At 39.5% G+C, this 18131-nt stretch overlaps 1 protein-coding gene across 1 annotated transcript in view; it reads left to right on the forward strand.

The window, feature by feature from the left end:
• Positions 1–431: 431 nt before the first annotated feature.
• LOC121957147 (speckle type BTB/POZ protein) overlaps positions 432–18131 on the forward strand; it is a 100072-nt gene continuing 82372 nt past the window's right edge. The window contains exons 1-2 of the mRNA XM_042505670.1: positions 432–498; positions 2266–2409. The gene's annotated coding sequence lies outside the window, so the exon portion shown is untranslated. The remainder of the gene's footprint in view (positions 499–2265; positions 2410–18131) is intronic.

Below are 18131 nucleotides of genomic sequence, written 5' to 3' on the forward strand. Positions count from 1 at the left end.
TGTTGTCTTTCATTGTGTTCTAAGCCCATGTGTTGTTTACATTTTGTGAAATAAAATTGAATATGTAGTCATTTATTTGATGTATGGACCTCAAACTAATGAGTAAGGAAAAATCTGGACCCCCTGGCTAGACCAGTTGGGAACCACTTATACAGATAATCTTTATTGTCCATGGAGGGACATTTGCCAATGGCCAGCTCTTTTGTTAAAACATATGAGTAACATTTGTCTCACAATCTGTCTCTCAGCCACATTATCTATTCCCCAGGCCCCTTAATGCCTTTTTCCACCAATCCACCAGAGGGCCTTGGACTTTACTTCCTTTCCCCATCACCTGACTGCCCCGCCCATCTCCTCACCTGCATCTTATTCCCTCATCAGCCTCTCACCACATATACTGGTCTGCTTCCTTATTGCTGTAATGCTGCCAAGTCAGATTTTATGTTTGCTCTTAAGCCACCTACTTCAGTACCTGACTGCCTGTCTGCCTACCTGCATGTAAGCCTTAAATTTCAAGAAACCACTGATGTCTTCCTGCTGCCTTGACTGTTTGGGTCCTTCCCTTGTCCCTCTTCACTGTTGTGGCAATCAGTAGTCTACTAACGGTTGGAAGTTATTATCCCTCTGCTTTGTAAAAATCAGAAAAGTGCAATATTCATGGTGGTATAGTGGTAAGCACTATTGCCTCACAGCAAGAGGGTTCGAAACTGTTTGCTGGGCCTTTCTCTATCGACTTTGCATGGGTCAGTGTGGGCTTCCTCCCACAGTCCTAACATTCAGATTATGTTATTTATGACTCTAAGTGTACTTAAGAAGGTATACTTTCATTTACTATGAAGAACTTATTTTTTTAAATTTTTTTTCAGTTAATCTGTATCTTGTTTGTATCGGTTTCTTTGACAGTGGTGAAATGTAACTGCGTTTACTCTCTCTGCATTACAAGATTATACTTCAGTATCTTTAGTTCCTGCTATTTCACACTTTTACTGTACTACATTTTAGAGGAAAATTCTGTAAGTTTACTCTAATACATTTATCAGTTGCGGCTATTGTTACTATTTACTTTAGAGATGAATTTATAGGGAGATATTCACATATCCTACTACCTCAGATTCAGGTGCTTTGGAAAGTAAGGAGAAGATCCTGCAGATTGCTGTTGTTTGGCATCCCAATACTTTGCAGATTAAAAAAAAAATAATTTAAGACATATGCAGAGTTTAAACATATGATGCACTGATATAAATCTAGCTTCCCCTCTGCCAGCTAACAATAATATAAACATGTCCTATAGTATAAATAATAAAAATCAGTCCAGAAAATAAGATACCTTTCACAGGGGCCATTGAGTATACTATTACATTCAGCTTTACAGGTTTCTATTGATACTCACCTGCTTTTACCTAAAGAAAGGATCTGAATACTTCTTCCACCTCTGCACCCTGGTTTATTTCTCAATAAAGTCAGTTAATCTTTAATAAACTTTAATAAGTAATAAATAATCTTTAAATCAAACTAAACTAATCACCATTTTTGCACCAATGATGTAAAGGGTTAAACGTTGGAGAAGTATTCAGACCATTTACTTGAGTAAAAGTACTAAATCACATTGTAAAAATACTCTGCTACAGGTTAAAGTCCTGCATTTAAAAGTTTAAAAGTAAATAAGTAAGTAAATAAGTACTCATTGTACAGTAAAATACTCCCTGACAGTGTTTTACTATTATATGTTTTCGGGTAACTACAAGTGCTGCATTAATCCTAGCTGTAGCCTAGATGTTTAGGGTTGTGCTCATTTAAACTCCTTTACATATTGTTTGGTAGTTTAAATTAAAATCATATTCAATAGGATCATCACATATTTGTAGTGTGACTGTCCTGTGAGAACTGCATATCTTTAAAAATCAACTTTTGATGGCGTCACAAAAACAGCCCTGTTCTCAGCCTTGTGAGGATGCATTTTCCAGCTGATCCAAGAGGGTTTTGAATAATTTATTTAGCACAAGAAGTGGGAGAATGTTCTCAACACATAAAGCAACATTTAATCCTTTAGCTTATCACAAACATTCAAAATCAACACATCTGAAGATAAATGGTTTTCACGAGGCAGGAAGAGGATAAAAAAACTGTCATCTAAAATGTAACCTAAAGCTATCAGACAAATGTAGTGGAGTAAGAAGTATGATATATGATGTTTGGAATGAGTAATATCTAACATAACAGGTTAAATGAAAGGGAGTTTAATTAATAAATCCATTTAATTTACAGTGTGACACCCAGAGTGAAAACCAAAACAATCCCAGCATGGCCAGCCGCTTGTTGTGCGCCTGTATACGTCACAGCCTAACCCGGAAGTGCAGTGACAGCTCTGTCAAAAATCCTCCATCCCTTTCGTGAAACAGCGAAACAAAGGTGAGTTTAAAAGCTACACTCCGGTCTCTCCTTACACCTTTCGCTTGTATCTCATGCTGTCTTCCCTGTACAACGTGTGTTTGGGCTTGCTTTAACGCTGCGAGCACTTTTACGGGGCTTAAATGTTAGCCGCTAGCTGGCTAATGTTAGCAGGTAAGTAACGGCTCATGTTTGATGTGTGTGATGTCGAGATAGTGGTGAGGACTTTTCGGGTGCGTTTTGTCATTTTCTGTGTCATACCAAGGTCGGTCGGTTGCGTGTGGTCCAAAGAAGAAATTACTTGTGTAAAAAATTATGACACATGCAAAATAATGAGCCCAGTACAAGCAAAGACGTTATAGTGTAGTCTCCTGCGCTGCTTAAGTATCCTGTTTGTTGCATGTCCATGCGCAGTGCAGGACAGCTGCAGGATGCACCGTGACACTGAACTATAGACTGCATATAAAGAGTTTTATATCTTTATACCTTTATGTACATTACATTTTAGTATTTTACAATGCATTTATACAATCTTTGTTTAATCTTAATGTAAAGTCCATGTACTGAACCAGTGGTGGATGAAGTATTTGAGTAAAAGTATATCTTCCCAGAAAATTATGTAAAGGTTAAAGTAGGCTGTCTGATACTAAATATCAAAATAAAGTATCAAAATAAATTTACTGAAGTAATGAAAGTTAAAGTACAAGTAAATACTGATTATAAAAAAGCAAGCAGTCAGAATTTCAACAATGAAGAAGTTTACTTTTACATTACATGCAGGCCTATACCACCTTAAAAATTACACTTGAAGAAAAATTAGGTCTTTTTCACAACTTCAAGAATTTAAAAAACAAAATCCAATTGTCCCTTCCCTCCGATTTCTTCATTTGTCTGTCTGCCTGTCCCTTCCTCCCTCCTTCCCTCCTCCAAAAGCGGTTTAAAGCCAGCTCGAATAAATGATGTATTTGCAGAGACAGAATTGTGATCATCAAAGTCCACAGAATTAAACCACGGTTAGTACTTAAAGAAATTCATTTAATTTAATCATCTGGTGGAGAGTGATTAATATTGATAGTTAATGTCTCTTAAAAGTGAGACAATAAATGTTGTTATTTCTAACTACATTGATTTGCATTTGTTTTTTTTTTTTTAAATGGGTTTTGAATAGGCTGCTCACTGTTGAAAATATCTGGTCCATTGGCATTTCCTGGTTTTAAAATTCGGCCCAATGGACTTTGTCATTGAGTAGCCGTGATGTATGTTATAACGCTTGATTATAGTTGGTGGTGCATTAATGTGTAAGCAGCACTAAAGTTACAATGTACATTCGAATGCTTAATAAAAAAAAAAACGGTGGAGTAAAAAGTACAAGAGGTGCTTCCAAAATAGAGAGGAGTAGAAGTATAAAGTAGCATAAAATGAAAATGCTCAAGTAAAGTACAAGTACTACTAAATTCTAGGCAACTTAAGTAGAGTACTTGAGTAAATGCACTTACAGTCCATCACTGCTTACCACTAAAGCCATAAGGAGTGAAACTTTTCGCAAAACCAATTAACAAGGATGCACCAATCCAATCTTTTCTCCCCTGATGCAGTTTGCCGATCCAATAACTGTGCGGTCTTTCCCCCCAAATTTAAAATCTGTGATTGCCAATGTTTCTGTGTTACGTCCAGTAATGCCAGGGGTTGTTGTGGCAATAACAACTGAGTTGACAGCCGCATTAATATTAATTTAATGTAAAAAAAATTCTTAAACACTGCATTTTATAATTATACTGATAAAGAAACTGGCCTATCAGGGCAGGGCATGCCTACAGATTGAAAGCTTTCAAAACAAATGACCAAATCAGAAAACAAATCAATTCATAAAACTTTGTTTTGCATTATAGGCAAGTTGCAAGACTAAAGATGTGTTAAAGTAGAAAATGAAATATATTCATAAATGGGGCAACTGTGAATTTGTGGAAAAAGGCACAAATATAAGTCCTGTCTTTTTTTGTATAAATCTAAATGCATGTTAAAAATTCAGTTGGCTTGTCCCACAGTGTTTTCTGCTCAGCTGTGCTTGAATTGTATGCATGTGCAGGGAGGCGTGTGGGAGTTCAGAAAAGCTCTGAATGGGAGTCTTGTTTGATTCACAACAGTCTATGGGTGAAAGTATTTGAATCTCAAAGATAACTCGCTGGCATTCTTTTCATTTTTCTGCTTCTCTCACACTGAAACACAGTTTCTTTACTGGTGGTAGAAGAGATTCTTGACACGGTCATGACTTATACTGGTGTGAAAGTTTGTTAGAAGTATTATTAAGCTGTATCTCTATCTGATAAATAGAATACAGTCCATCCTTCTCAGGTCATCACTCAGTCAAGTAAGTCACAGTTGTCTAAAGTTCAACAAAATTCCCCTGAACTCAGCACAAAAAAGAATCTGATGACAGCAGGAGTTATAAAGACATATTGACCAGAGCGATAATAGACCGTAAATACTGTAATATTATACAAAATGGGTGATGATGTATAGAGGCAATACTTTTTCTATTGGCTGATCATGCAAATTTTCAAGTTTGATTTTAAAATTACTACAGCAAAGAAGAAATAATAGGCCATAATTACTGCAGGCATTTTGGCATGATATAGAGGGAAATTCACATGCAAAATTAATAACATTAACGAGGACTGCCCTTTATTTTGCTTCACTAGTTTTAGGGCCCTGCCACTGTGATAACTCATTGATTTAAATTCTTAAAGTGACATTTTACCCCCAAATCAAAAATAAACATATTTCACTCCTCTTACCTGTAGTGCTGTTTATCAGTCTAGATTGTTCTGATGTGAGTTGCAGAGTGTTGGAAATATCAGCAGTAGAGATGTCGGCCTATTCTCTAGTGTAATGGAACTAGATGGCACTCAACTTGGGGTGTATAAAGCTCCAAAAATAAACACCTGAAAAACTCTACAGCAATGTGATCATGACCTGGTTCCTCAAGGTAATCCACAGAACTTGTTATAAGCAGTTTCATGTAGGAACTATTTTCTTTCTACTGAAGTACAACTGCCAAGTGTATCATGCCTGTGACAGGGCAACAATGGCGTTCTCCTCGCCTAAGCTGAAACATTAGCTAGCACAGTGGTGCTAGGTGAGCTAGCAGTTGATGCACACTTCCTTCTGTGGGATGATATGGTAGTCGGGTGTTGTTTGGTAGAAAGAAAATAGTTCCTACATGAAACTGCTCAAGACATGGTCTGTAAATTATCTTGAATAACCGGGTTATGAATTCTAGAAAGAGACATAGCTGGTGAGTTTTTTGAATTTATTAATTTTTTGCACCACAAGCCAAGTGCCGTCTAGTTCCATTATAAATGAGTGAATGCAGACATCCCCTCGGCCGACTCACACCAAAACAATTCCAGATTGATAAATAGCAATACAGGTACGAGGAAACATATGTATCTTTTGATTTTGGGGTGAGCTGTTACTTTAAATGAAGCAGAGTCATTGTTAGTGGTATTAATTATGCCCATGCTTTTCCTGCAATGACAAGTTAAAATGTCTGCTTTGACAAAGGCCCACACAGAACAATACAAAAACAAGAGAATGCATATAAAGCAGGGTTTCCCACACATTCATTTATTTGTGCCCCACCCACATTGTCATCAGCTACCACCACACATAGATTTTGATTCTGTGGGAAACAGTATAAAGATTAGTGACAGTCATATATGCAGCGGCAAGCAATATTCACAATACATTTTGTCATAAGTTAATCTTTATACTGTTTCCCACACATTCATTTATTTGTGCCCCACCCACATTGTCATCAGCTACCACCACACATAGATTTTGATTCTGTGGGAAACAGTATAAAGATTAGTGACAGTCATATATGCAGCGGCAAGCAATATTCACAATACATTTTGTCATAAGTATGCTTTTGATTATTAAATAATAAATACAGCATGTGTTTCCCAAGTCATTTTTTGCTGTGTTTTTGTAGATGTTTTTCTCTTTAAAATTCAAGTAGCATGTAGCTGATAGTCATACTCATTTTTTTTGTGTGAGCAGGCTACACTGAGCTGCGGTCCAGTATTTCCATCTGTGCAAGAAAATGTTTTTTCAAAGACCATCTCAAAGCCATTAGAAAAACTGAATTCAGTCGCAGCATGGGAAGCATTTTATTTTAAAAATTATGGCCATGTATTATTCCATTTTGTTACACTCTTGGGCTGTTTGGTTTATAAAGAACAAGTGATGTGGTTTCAAAATATCTCAAACGATTCTCATTAATGGTGGCCGACAACAAATACATTCGCAAAGTCAAGGAAATTCAGAGTGCTCCTTAAAAAAATATCCAGTGGACAGCTGGCAGTTGAGAGATGTTGGTAAAACTGCATTCTGAAGCTCTGATTGGTTGAATTAATAAGCACAAAATTAGGTTTTTTGGTAGGGGCAAAACCTATTCGGGTGAAATAAATTCTATATAAGAGGAACACAGATCTGCATGCTGTTAACAAGATCAGTTTGGAGGGGACAGGCCAGATGCTCAGTTTCATATTACTGAGCTGTACACATCAAAAACAGTTATTAGACAGGTGGCCTTTCCTAAGACTTACACCTGGCAGCTGGCAGATAGACACACTTTTTCTTTTGTTTATCGGAGTGTGTGTGTGAAGTGGAATGAGGCCACTTGTCTTGATTTAGAAGTGCTTTTCTCGCCCGGCTGCTTGTATTTTTTTTAAACACTAGTCAAATTTAAGCTCTTAGGCTGATGTGTGTCGAGCTCTCTCCCTCTAGTCGACTGTGTCCATTCAGCTGGGCGCTGTATATTAAACTATTCAACCACTCTGTCAGATGTTCTTTACACACAAGCGCCCAGCTGCCCAGAGCCTCCCACCCCCTCCTCTTCATACACTACAAGAAGCAGCCATTTGGTTTATTTACGGGAGGTGCTTCTGTAACTGCTGGGAATAGGCCAAGAGCCAATCGAAACACACGGTGGAGGCCAAGCTAATAGAATCTGACAGGAATGGAGTCATAGAGGCCGCTCAGGCATCGTAAAGCTGTCGCCGTTTAAGCCCCTAAATTTGTCGCTATTACCTGCTTGCTTCTCCCTTTACATGGCGAAAGAGTTGTGAGGAAAAGTGGAGCCAGGCGCCAGAGTTGGAGCAAGTGCTGTTACTCATCTTTTGCTGTTTCTTCAACATTAAATAAACACGGGTATGCTGGTGTGTACATACTTATACACATGCTTGTATATTTTCATCTAATGCATTGACAGTAAATGTACATACTGTCCACCTTAGTGGTCTTAAGTAAGCAGTGAGGATTATTTTTTAGTATTGTAGATTCTAGCTAGGGATGCACTGATTTATCAGTGACACATCGTTAAAGGTTGATATTTGCCTTGTTGAAATAACATGGCCTTCATCAATTGTGTTACATCAATATTGGGCAGACTTAAAGGAGGGCTAGGCAAACAAAACAAACGGTGTCCTGTCACCCTGCGGTCCTGTCTTCCTGTTGTCCTGGAGAGAGTAGAAAATAATGTTTGTGACAAACATAGATCCTCCCCAGGATGGAAGGACACAGTTAACTCATAGACGGAACAGGTTATGCACCCTGTTGTTTCCCTGATAATGCTACATTGTGAATGACAAATTCATGTTCACAACATTTCACAACAACAGTTCTTGCTGACACTAAATATCCAACAAAAGCCAGAGGCTGTCAAATTAAGTTGCTCTGTGCTGTGGATTCACAACTTGAGCAGGAGAGTTAAGACAATGCTATCTCTGAGCCTTCATGTGCAAAGTCACACCTGCACAGGGCTGCTGCATTGTGTGCTACTGCTTGTACCAAAGATATCATGAAAGTCAAGAGCACTTACTCCGCAGCCAAATCTAGTGACCAAAACATCCCCAGAAGCAAACAAAGGACCACCCTGACAAACAATGTTATATATATTAAAAAGTCTTGATTCATTAAAAATGCTTTTCATGTTAAAATAGGTTAAATTCAAGATTGTTTAATAAGTGTGTATGGTTGAATTGGTGCTCATTCAAAGATAGTGTGATGAAGGATTGAATAGCTTTAAAACAGTCTAAAACAGTGCATTGATGCATCCCTAATTATTACAAACAAAATGTTTCTGCACTGCACCATTTCTCTGTGTGACTCTGCTGCACCCAGCTAGCCATGTGCTGTATTTGTTTACACTTATCCTTATTTGGCTGTGTGGTTTCGGGGAATTGCTTTTGTTGAAGGTGCTGCAGGCGAAGATGTCAAGATGTATGAGTCTTTTCTAGGTCGTCACAGTGTAAAACGCTACAGCAGTTAGTACATCAAATACCAGTCAGTGAGGGGAAAGTCATTGGAAATCATTCCCTAGTCAGAAATCCATTGTAGAATCCCAAAATGAACAGAGTTTTACGGATTTTTTTCTCACTAATGAGCCTGATTAAGAGAATACACGTAAATCCCCCTCCAGTTGGGCTCGTCGTCACTGTGGCCAGTCTGGCTCCTGAGCTGTGGCGATGGATCAATTCCAAAAAGTGTTGGCCGATGGCATCACAGCCTAAAGCTCTGGCACTTCTCTGTCTGGCTTTGTGAGGGACTTTTCACAAATGGGAACTGATGAATGTAGAAAAAAATGAATGTGCATTATTTATTTTGACCTGATTTCCACTTTGAAGGTCAAACCTCAAATTAGAGTATATCATGTTTTAAATGCTCATTCCACTGACATCCCACTGTTAGCATAATGCTTATTTAATTGGTTTTGAAAACACGAGTAGTTAAGCTCTTGACTTAAGTGCTGACAGTGTGTGATGTAAAATATGAGTTTTAAATGTAGCTAATATGGGCTGAATGCATCCTGAGTGCACAAAATATGGAGAAAAGTAATCTGCATTTTATGACAGTGTGGTGAGAATTTGAAAAGCACTAATTTTCTATCCTTTAATGCTACTTCCAAGAATCTTCCCATGTGCAGACCTACTAAGACATAATTGATATAGGCAGAGGCCCACTCAAAAATCTCTCTGATTGGGCCTTTTATAGATGCAGCTTGAGAAGAAGCTCATTTCTCACATTGCAGATCGCTTGTGAGGGAAGGCAACAAGTATTGAATTAGTTTGCATGAGAGGAGGGAAATTGAAATATGGATTGGGGTCGCAAATGCCTGCCAGTGCTATTGGCTGTTGCGGATATGGAGGATGAAATGTATTTTCTGTGTGTATGTGTGTGTCAGTGTGTGACTGATGCAGACAGTGCTGGCATCGAATGGTTTTCCAGCGTTCCTATTTTCCAATAACAAGTTGGGAGCAGGAGTGACACAGATGAAGTGAATGTTTTAAGAGGAAAAGTAATCTTAAAGACAAGCCAAGCCATTCCTCACTCTAATACGCAGCCTCATCCTCTGCTTCTCCTACATCACTGCTTCTGTCTCGCAGCCAGACACGAGCCAGCTCTCTTGCCATCTGCCATTTAGATGTATTTAAATCATGCATGCCTGCTGAGTTTGGACCTGTGATTTGAACTGGTCAGGTCCCCGGTCTCTGCCAGGCTGCTCAGCAAAACTCGTGACCCAGGAAAGCCATCTGAATATGAATTAATGACAACACAGTTGGTTAAAAGTGTCACTGCCCAAAAGTCAGATCCAATTCTGCTGATATTATCTGGCATTTAAAGCCTGGAAAATGGTGACCCACGCTAATGGTTTGATTACCAGATCAAGCTCTGTCATGGCTGAAATGTTGCCTGATTTGGCATTTGAGATGGATATCATTTTTAGGTAAAATATTGATGGCAGCAAGAATAATACATTACAGCCAAAAGTAAAGAGAGGCCCAGTCTGACAAACTGTTGTGAGGACAGTGATTAAAATTGCAGTGAAATAGTAAAGAAGTGAGGAAATGGAGTTTAGATATCAAATTACATTGATAATTACAACCTTAAAGAAATCAATTACTACTCACTCTCACAGCTTACTCATATACAGTAAATATATACACAGTTATATATTTTCAATATTACAAATTTCAAGTGATATTATTATTTGACATTAAACATTTCCTTCATTGTAATGTACAATTTGATAATAATTCTAGTTACAATTTGATATACAATACAATTTGATAATAATTATAGTTAGTTAATATCAAATAATAATAATAATAGTCTATTAATTGACTAGTTGATGGACAAAAAATGAAATGGCATTAAGTTAGATGATTTGTTAATCACTTAGGTAATTTTTCAAGACCAAAATGCTAAAATTTTTGGCTCCAGCTTCTCGTGTGTCAATATTTTCTGGTTTTCTTAGTTTTATTATAATTTAGTGTATTTGGGATTTGGACTGGTGTTCAGACTAAAACATCATTTTAAAGATGTGACGTTGGGCTCTTGGGGCTTGTTTTCACTACTTCTTAAATATTTCTTTGAAAAAATGGTCAATAATAATAATAATTAATTAATAAATCAACATATTATTTAATAATAAAGATTATTGTTTGTTATATCACTAGATAATTATAACAACTTTCAACTACATATAGCACCTTTCATTAAAGAAATGCAGTAGGGCTCGACAGTAACGGTTGTCAGGTTGCCGTTGGCAGTTGTTGGCAGCCGTTTTGAGAAACTGTTAACAAATTCTCTTGCTTTCGGTTGCCATCAGTGGCAGCCACTTTTAACTTAGGAAAAAATGGGGATAATAGGTGGCTAATGAACATTGCCATTTGTAAGACAAACGCAGCCAATCGAGCAGTCCTTATAAAACTTTTCACTCCGCGTGTGATCTGAAATTTGAGACACTTTACATCGGTGCCTCATCTGCTTCAAATAAAGAACAGATCTGATTTGGTGTGACTGATAAGCTGCAGGACCGATTAAGCATACAGGAGGTAATGATGCTAGCTAGCCTGGCATTGTTTGAGAAGGTAACTCAGTAAAAACAATGTTTTTTTTTAATTACTTTTTTGTTTTGGGGATGTTAGCTATCAGATTTCAAAACAGTGTGCTGAGCTACTGTTGCCGTCATCATCCGTAGCGACAGCATTGCACCAACTCTGCTAAACATGTGGTCAGTTTAATATTTCTCTCAATTTGGGCTAAAATAAGTGTATTGCAAAGCATGGAGTGAGATATCTTACACTTAACCAAATTGTTTAATTTGGTATGTCTAGCTCACCAAACAGCGCCTTTCTCTCTTTAGTAACAATAACTTGTTGCGGACAACACAAGGTTGTGAACAAAATTATGAATCTGACATTCAATGTCTCTGGCTGAATCTCTGCTGCTCTCTGGGGACAATGTACTTCCGTTTTTAAAAAACATTTGGTTACATTTTCATTATTACACTGACGCACTGTATAACTGCATCATATCTTTTTTACTCAAAGGTGACAAAAAATGGCAACTGTATTTTCAGTTTCAGTGACCAAAAGCTGATGGTTGGGGCCTCCACTTTCAAAAGTTAGTCTTGAGTCCTTTGCAGCTCCAACTGCTTTCAGAGTAATATCTGTAAATCACTTAATAAATATCACAGTATCTTTGCAGTCTGTATCTTTGTTAAATCTGAATATCTGACAGATATTTGAAGAACTAAAAGACATTAATTGCCCTTATGATTAATGAAACTTCTCTTGTAGAGGACTTTGTCACATACCGATTCAAGTAAAACCACTTGTAAGGGATTTGAATGGTCTAAAATTATGAAGTTCATATGAAAGGGCCACTTCACCCTCCTAACCCCCAACACAAAACACTCTTGGGAAAGGAGTTGCGTGTCAACAGTAGGGGACTGAAAAAGAGCGAGGACGGGAGGAGGCGGAGGGAGAGTAAGAATCGCGGCTGTGAAATCGATATTTCATACTGTTCTGAAATTGAAGGGTTTTTTTGTCAGAAACTGTGTGTAGAAGGTGGAATATGAAATAGCTTTGGTGGAGGCCCCTGATGTAAGCAGCAGTATTGATTTCCAGAGACCTGGTCCAATTATGGTACCGCAGGATTTGTCAGTGCCCTTTAAAGCACCAGAGTGACTCTGGTGGGGCAAAAAATTTGGGCATCGCTGGACTGCCTCATCTCCTCCTCCCCCAGTGGCCGGCTCTCTCTGTTAAAGTCATAGAGAAAAAGTCAAGGAAATAGAGTCTTCTGTTTCTACAGTTTCCAGATTCTCTCTGAGGAAACAGCTGCAGGATGGGAGATTTCCCCTGTTGGCAGTTCCTGTTAAGAGATTCACTGGCATTACAACATAAAGAGAAAATAATCCTCTCTCTATGTGTGGTACTATCTGTCTGCATGTGTGTCTCTGTTGGCAAGTGGCTCAGAGAGAAAGAGTCTGACTGAGTGGACTGACAGAATCAGTGTCTGCGTACGAGACAGCCTGGCTTTTTACATGTTTTGTTACCGAACAGGGACGGGGGCTGCATGAACGGCTGTTGGGCTGCAGCTTGTGTTGAGGTGTATTCACACGTATCCCCTACAGTTTAGCAGTTATTGTGAACAGCAACACATTAGTGGAAAAATTGCAGCTGTTTTAAAGCTTTTATTGCTGGAGGATTTGCAGGGTAAAATGGTCTGTAATTCCCATCCTGTGCTCCCGCTGTGCTGTCCCTGCTGCTGACGCTGCTTTCATACTGCCCTAGTCTGGCTTCATAAGGAAAAGCGACAGGAGGCTATCGGCTCCCCGAACAATATAGGACATCCACCCCCCCCACCCCCCCCCCCCCACTCCCGAGAGGCAAAAAAAGTTTGCTGGCACTGAAAAGAAGGCTTTGCCTCTTACTCAGTCTCTCTTCCCCTTTGCTTCCTCTACAGTCGCCATGTGTCCCATCTCTTCTTCCCCTTTCCTCTCCCTCCCTCAACTCTCGTCCTCTCTCCAAGTAACAGGAGTCTCATGCAATATGCTGTGTTTCCCCACTTGAGTGTTAATGAGGCAGATGAATATTCATGGAGAGGAGGCTGACATCGCTCTATGGCGATTGTGCAGAGGATGTTTGTGTGCACAGGCGCTGTGGTGGCCACATTTCTGAGAGATCTGCTGTGGGCAGACATCAGGGGACTCTTGGCTTCTCTGCTAAAGATGCAGATGTGCGTCCCTGATTTTTGTTTTGGTTGGTGATTGTAGATGACCCCCTCTCTCCCTAGTGTCTGTTGGCAGAGCTTAAGTTTAGCCTCCAGCTGCTGGTGGAGAAGAGCCAGGGAGCACAAGATTGAGATGAGGAGCTACCTCTTAGTCTGCTGCTTACACTCCTCCACCTCCTCCTCCTCTTCCTCCCTGTGGCTCTGGCCCGTGACAATCAAATGCCATTGGCCACCTCTCTGGGGATCATCCCCATGCTTTTATTATACCTCTCCCTCTTTCCTGCCACATCTCTTCATCTTTTCATTGTCTGTGTCTCCTGTATTTTGTTTCTTGGAACATATTGTGCTGTGATGTCTACAGCCGCCAGCACTACTTTTTGAAGGACATATAAGAAAGCGTGTGGTCCATTTTAGCAGCAAAAGGCGGCATGATGTGTTCTCGTCATGTCTCATGCGTTGCAATTTCCTCCTGTGCTCTCTAACCCCCTCCACTGCACTTTTTTCATTGTCAGCTTTGTTCTGCTCTTCAGATTCTCTTCCAACAGTCCCTATAGTAATCTCTCACTTTCTCCCTCCCCTCGTTCCTCTTTTGCTTGGCAGCCTCTCATTTGCATTTTCTCACTTACTCCTCATCCCTGTCTTCCTCCTCTCTCCCTGCCGTCGTCAGCCTGCGGCTTTCGCTGCTCCCCTTTCCCCGTCTTATTTGCCATTACTCCCTTTTTTCCCTGTCAGCCTCCCTCTTTCCTCCCTTGCTCCTCTGTAAGATATCCGCCCCCTGCGGTCTGGAGCTCCAATGGTTCTGTTAAACATCTGTAAAATCTTTGATCTTCCACCAGCCATTTTCAACATTAGGAGGTGTGTGTTTATGTCTGCGGCTCAAGGTGGAAATGTGTGTTTGTCTGTCTGTCTCATGCTGTTTGTACTCACTCAGCAACCCTTATTTTGGAAAGGTGAGTCTGTTGGTGCTGTAGAGGAGGACAGATAGTCTGACTGGCTACTTTTATGTCTACTGTTAGGTGACATAATAGAGGCCTTCCTGCTCCTTGGTTCTCCTGGCCTCCCTGTGTTCATGAAAACTGTGGCACTGCCACTTAATATTGTCAGTTCTAGTCTAGCGGGCGTCCATGCTGATTCTCATGCACACACACATCCTTCCTGTAGTTGGGGAAAGGGTAGAGGCTGGCCAATTTATCAGCGCTCTGACTGTAAGGCTGCAGGGAGCCCTCCGTCTTCATCAGCTCACTCAGCAGATAGGCACACCCCAGTCACCGCTACTAGACTTACCTCATGTGTCTCCATCACACGATAATAACAAAGCTGTGAGAGTGAGTAGAATTGGCGCTCCATGTTATACCATGTTAAGAAACGGGACGTTTGCTCAAATCACAGGTGGAGCAGGTTAAAAATGTTTTTATTAACTCTAAAAAATGAAAAGGCCATAGTACTGTAGTCGTCATTTCATTATAAGCTAATAAGAATATAAATGAGAAAATAAGCTGCATGTTATGCTGTTTTGATTATTGTAAGTGTAAAGCAAGTTTTTTTTTTTTTAATCAGCACCTAAGTGTAAATTTGTTGTGCAGACTTGAAATTCTGAATTCCATTATGAGACATCACAGCAATACAGATTTAAAGGACATTTAAACCAAACACATTAAAACAAGTATCATTCCCTATCAAAAGTATTAGAACCCACTGCTGGTTGCTGTTTAAGCATATGCCCTAGCCAGTACAGGAGTTTTTTTGTCATTATCATTTAATTTGTTTATTATTTTCTATGTAAAATGTCACAAAATAGTATAAAACTTTTAATTTCCTAAAGCCAAAGGTGAAGTTTTAAAATGAAAATTGTTTTTTCTGACCAACAGTCCAAAACCCAGTTATATTAAATTTTAGGTGATGTAAAGCAGAACATACGGCAAATCCTCAAATTTGAGAAGCTGAAACTAATGTTTGGCAATTTTGCTTGATAAATGACCCAAAGGCATACTCCATCTGCATTTTTTTCTGGGTTCTTTAAATGGAAACATCAAATCAGTCGTGAGCAAAAAGCCGTGATGTAGGTTACAGTGCTGATGCCCTCTCTTCCTCAAACCCCCACACATGCCGCTCGCTGTCAGTATAAGCGTGGAGAGTAAGGAAAGTTTTAGCTCGGAAGATTTGAGCTTGGAGGTGGAAGATATTGCTATTTTATCATTATTAAACCTTTATTTGGCCAGATGAAGACACACTGAATTGTATAAACTCATTTACAGATCCATAGTCGGAGGACAGTAGATGTCGGTTGGCATGCTCCCAGTGTATATATACATTACGGTTTCATTGACTATATAATTGTTTTGAAATGCAAAATAATGGAATTGAAAACTTGATTTACTTGATAAACTTGAACTTTGAAGCAATTTAAAAGAATGAATTGTTTCACAGCCCTACTCTTCATCCATGAATCTGACGTCAAAATAGTTGTTGATTAATATTCTCTCATTGTTTTAGCTTTAATTCATTGTTAAACAGTATCTAGTCTTTGCATCAGAAAACTGCAGTATCCAAATCAAACATCAAGTTGTAGCAACTCATATCAGTTTAAAGAGATCTGAATAAAATGAACTCTGCTTGTATGTTTTATGGTCACTGGACAGAACAAGGTTATTGTCACTAAGTTGTTTGAACCTTGGGTGCTCGTCATTGATATACCCTGCTGTTTCTGTCCTGTCATGTGATATCTCATGGTCATCCTGCAACAGTGAAGGATGCCTGTCTACTATCCATCCTCCTCTTCTAGCTCCCCTTCGTCCTTGGCCTGTATGCCCCGTCACTTCCCTCGGCCCACTGCTGATCAAAGCCCCTTTGAGGGTGCTGAGCGGGTCCAGTGCTGATAGTGATGTGATGATATGTGTATGTCCCTTCTTGTGTGATTAGACGGTGTGTGACAGGCAGCGTTGGCCACATCAGCTCACATTAAGCCCGAGCGCTGCACTGACACCACCGCTGCCGTTTTTATCTTTTAATGTTACACCTTCCTCACCAGCCGAATCAATTATCAGTGATTATGTTAGTGTCAAAGTCTTTAGCGCCAGGCTGAGCCCCACTGCCGCCTCCTCCTCCTCTCCTTCACTGTGTGGCCCAGAGGCCCAACAGAAGCCACACTACGCTGATCTCCAGTCAGAGCACTGCTGCTGCAGAGGGACAGCTTTACAGACAGCTCCAAGTTTAACCTTCCTCCTCAACAGAGCTGTGACAATGCAAGGAGAGTTTATTATGCCTGACAAAACTCCCCCATGTAGGTTCTCCTCGGCGAGAAAGCTGCATAGCGATTAGCCCTATCATGTTCAATTGTGGATGTAGCTGTCAGAGCTGGCTTGGTGGTCTTGTTGTGTCCTTGGATTGAACATGGTTGCTTGAGAAGAGACCATGTTGTATAAGTAATAAGAGATCACAGAGCCTTTGCTACACCACACTTGTGTTAGCTGCTAAAAGGAGAATTTTCTATGCAAAATCTCTCCTCCACACTTTCCCATGTATCCCATCTCTTTCTCTCATGGGCTTTCCTCAGTACAAGCACACACTTGGACTTGGATTTACTGGTGTTTCACAGTGTGCGTGTGTTTCTGTGTGTGTGGATTATTGCCACTGCAATACACACACACACACACACACACACACACAGACGCACACAAGGCAGTGAGGCGGCTCGTTAAAAACTCCTCTCGGCTGCAAGGCCACGGCTCTGGCTTTTCCACCTTTGTGAGTGTCAATGCTGTGTCACACACACATTCACACACTTTGTAGACTTTTTAAATATCACGAAGCTGTAAGTTTAGAATTTAACACTTTCTATAACTCACTTTCACATACACACATTTTGCTTGGGGTGTCCTTTCAAGTGATTAAACGTCAGCTGCTCCATCATGTCCCCCACCTCTTTTTTATTTACTCACACACATGCTAGTACTGAAAAAGTTGATAGAATTGGGTAACATTTTGGAAATTAGCAGATTTACAGATCTGACTCTCTCAGATTAGTTAAGGGTTTCTGTGGATCCTTGAAAAGTCTTAAAAGGCATCAAATCCATCAATCTTAAAATATGGCCTTAAATGGCATGAAGTGTCTTAAATCAATCTCTCAAAAGACTTAAAAATGCTTAGACATTGGAGATGGCGTATTGATGAATCTTTTTTTGACAATACATTTAAATAGCTTAAAGTAATTGGTAACTTAAAAATAATATTGCTAATTTAGTGATTGCCTCTTGCATTAACATCCACAAAGATTCATGTTATGTTGCAATAAATACTTATTTGAAATAACATTAAATTTCCCCTAACCTTGACTAATTAATGTCCATACATGATTTTATCTTCAGAATTGGCCTCTGTTGTTCTTAAATTTCATCCCAGGTAGCATTAAAAAAGTCTTAAGAAGTCTTAAATCACACTTGCCATGGATGTAAGAAGTATGTAAGAAGAGGTACTTTATTAATCCCTCTTGGGATTTTGTTGTTAATTTATTAATTAACACACACACATGCAGATGCTAGATCGATGGTGCTTCTTCATGATCCAAGCAGTTATGGGTTTTAGTGCCTTGCTCAAGGAGGTGAACTGGCACCTTTCCAGCTACCAGTCCACACTCTGTAAGTCTCTGAGTCTGAACTGAACTC

Source organism: Plectropomus leopardus, chromosome 17, assembly GCF_008729295.1.
Source record: "Plectropomus leopardus isolate mb chromosome 17, YSFRI_Pleo_2.0, whole genome shotgun sequence".
In the NCBI taxonomy this organism is placed as follows: Eukaryota; Metazoa; Chordata; class Actinopteri; order Perciformes; family Serranidae; genus Plectropomus; species Plectropomus leopardus.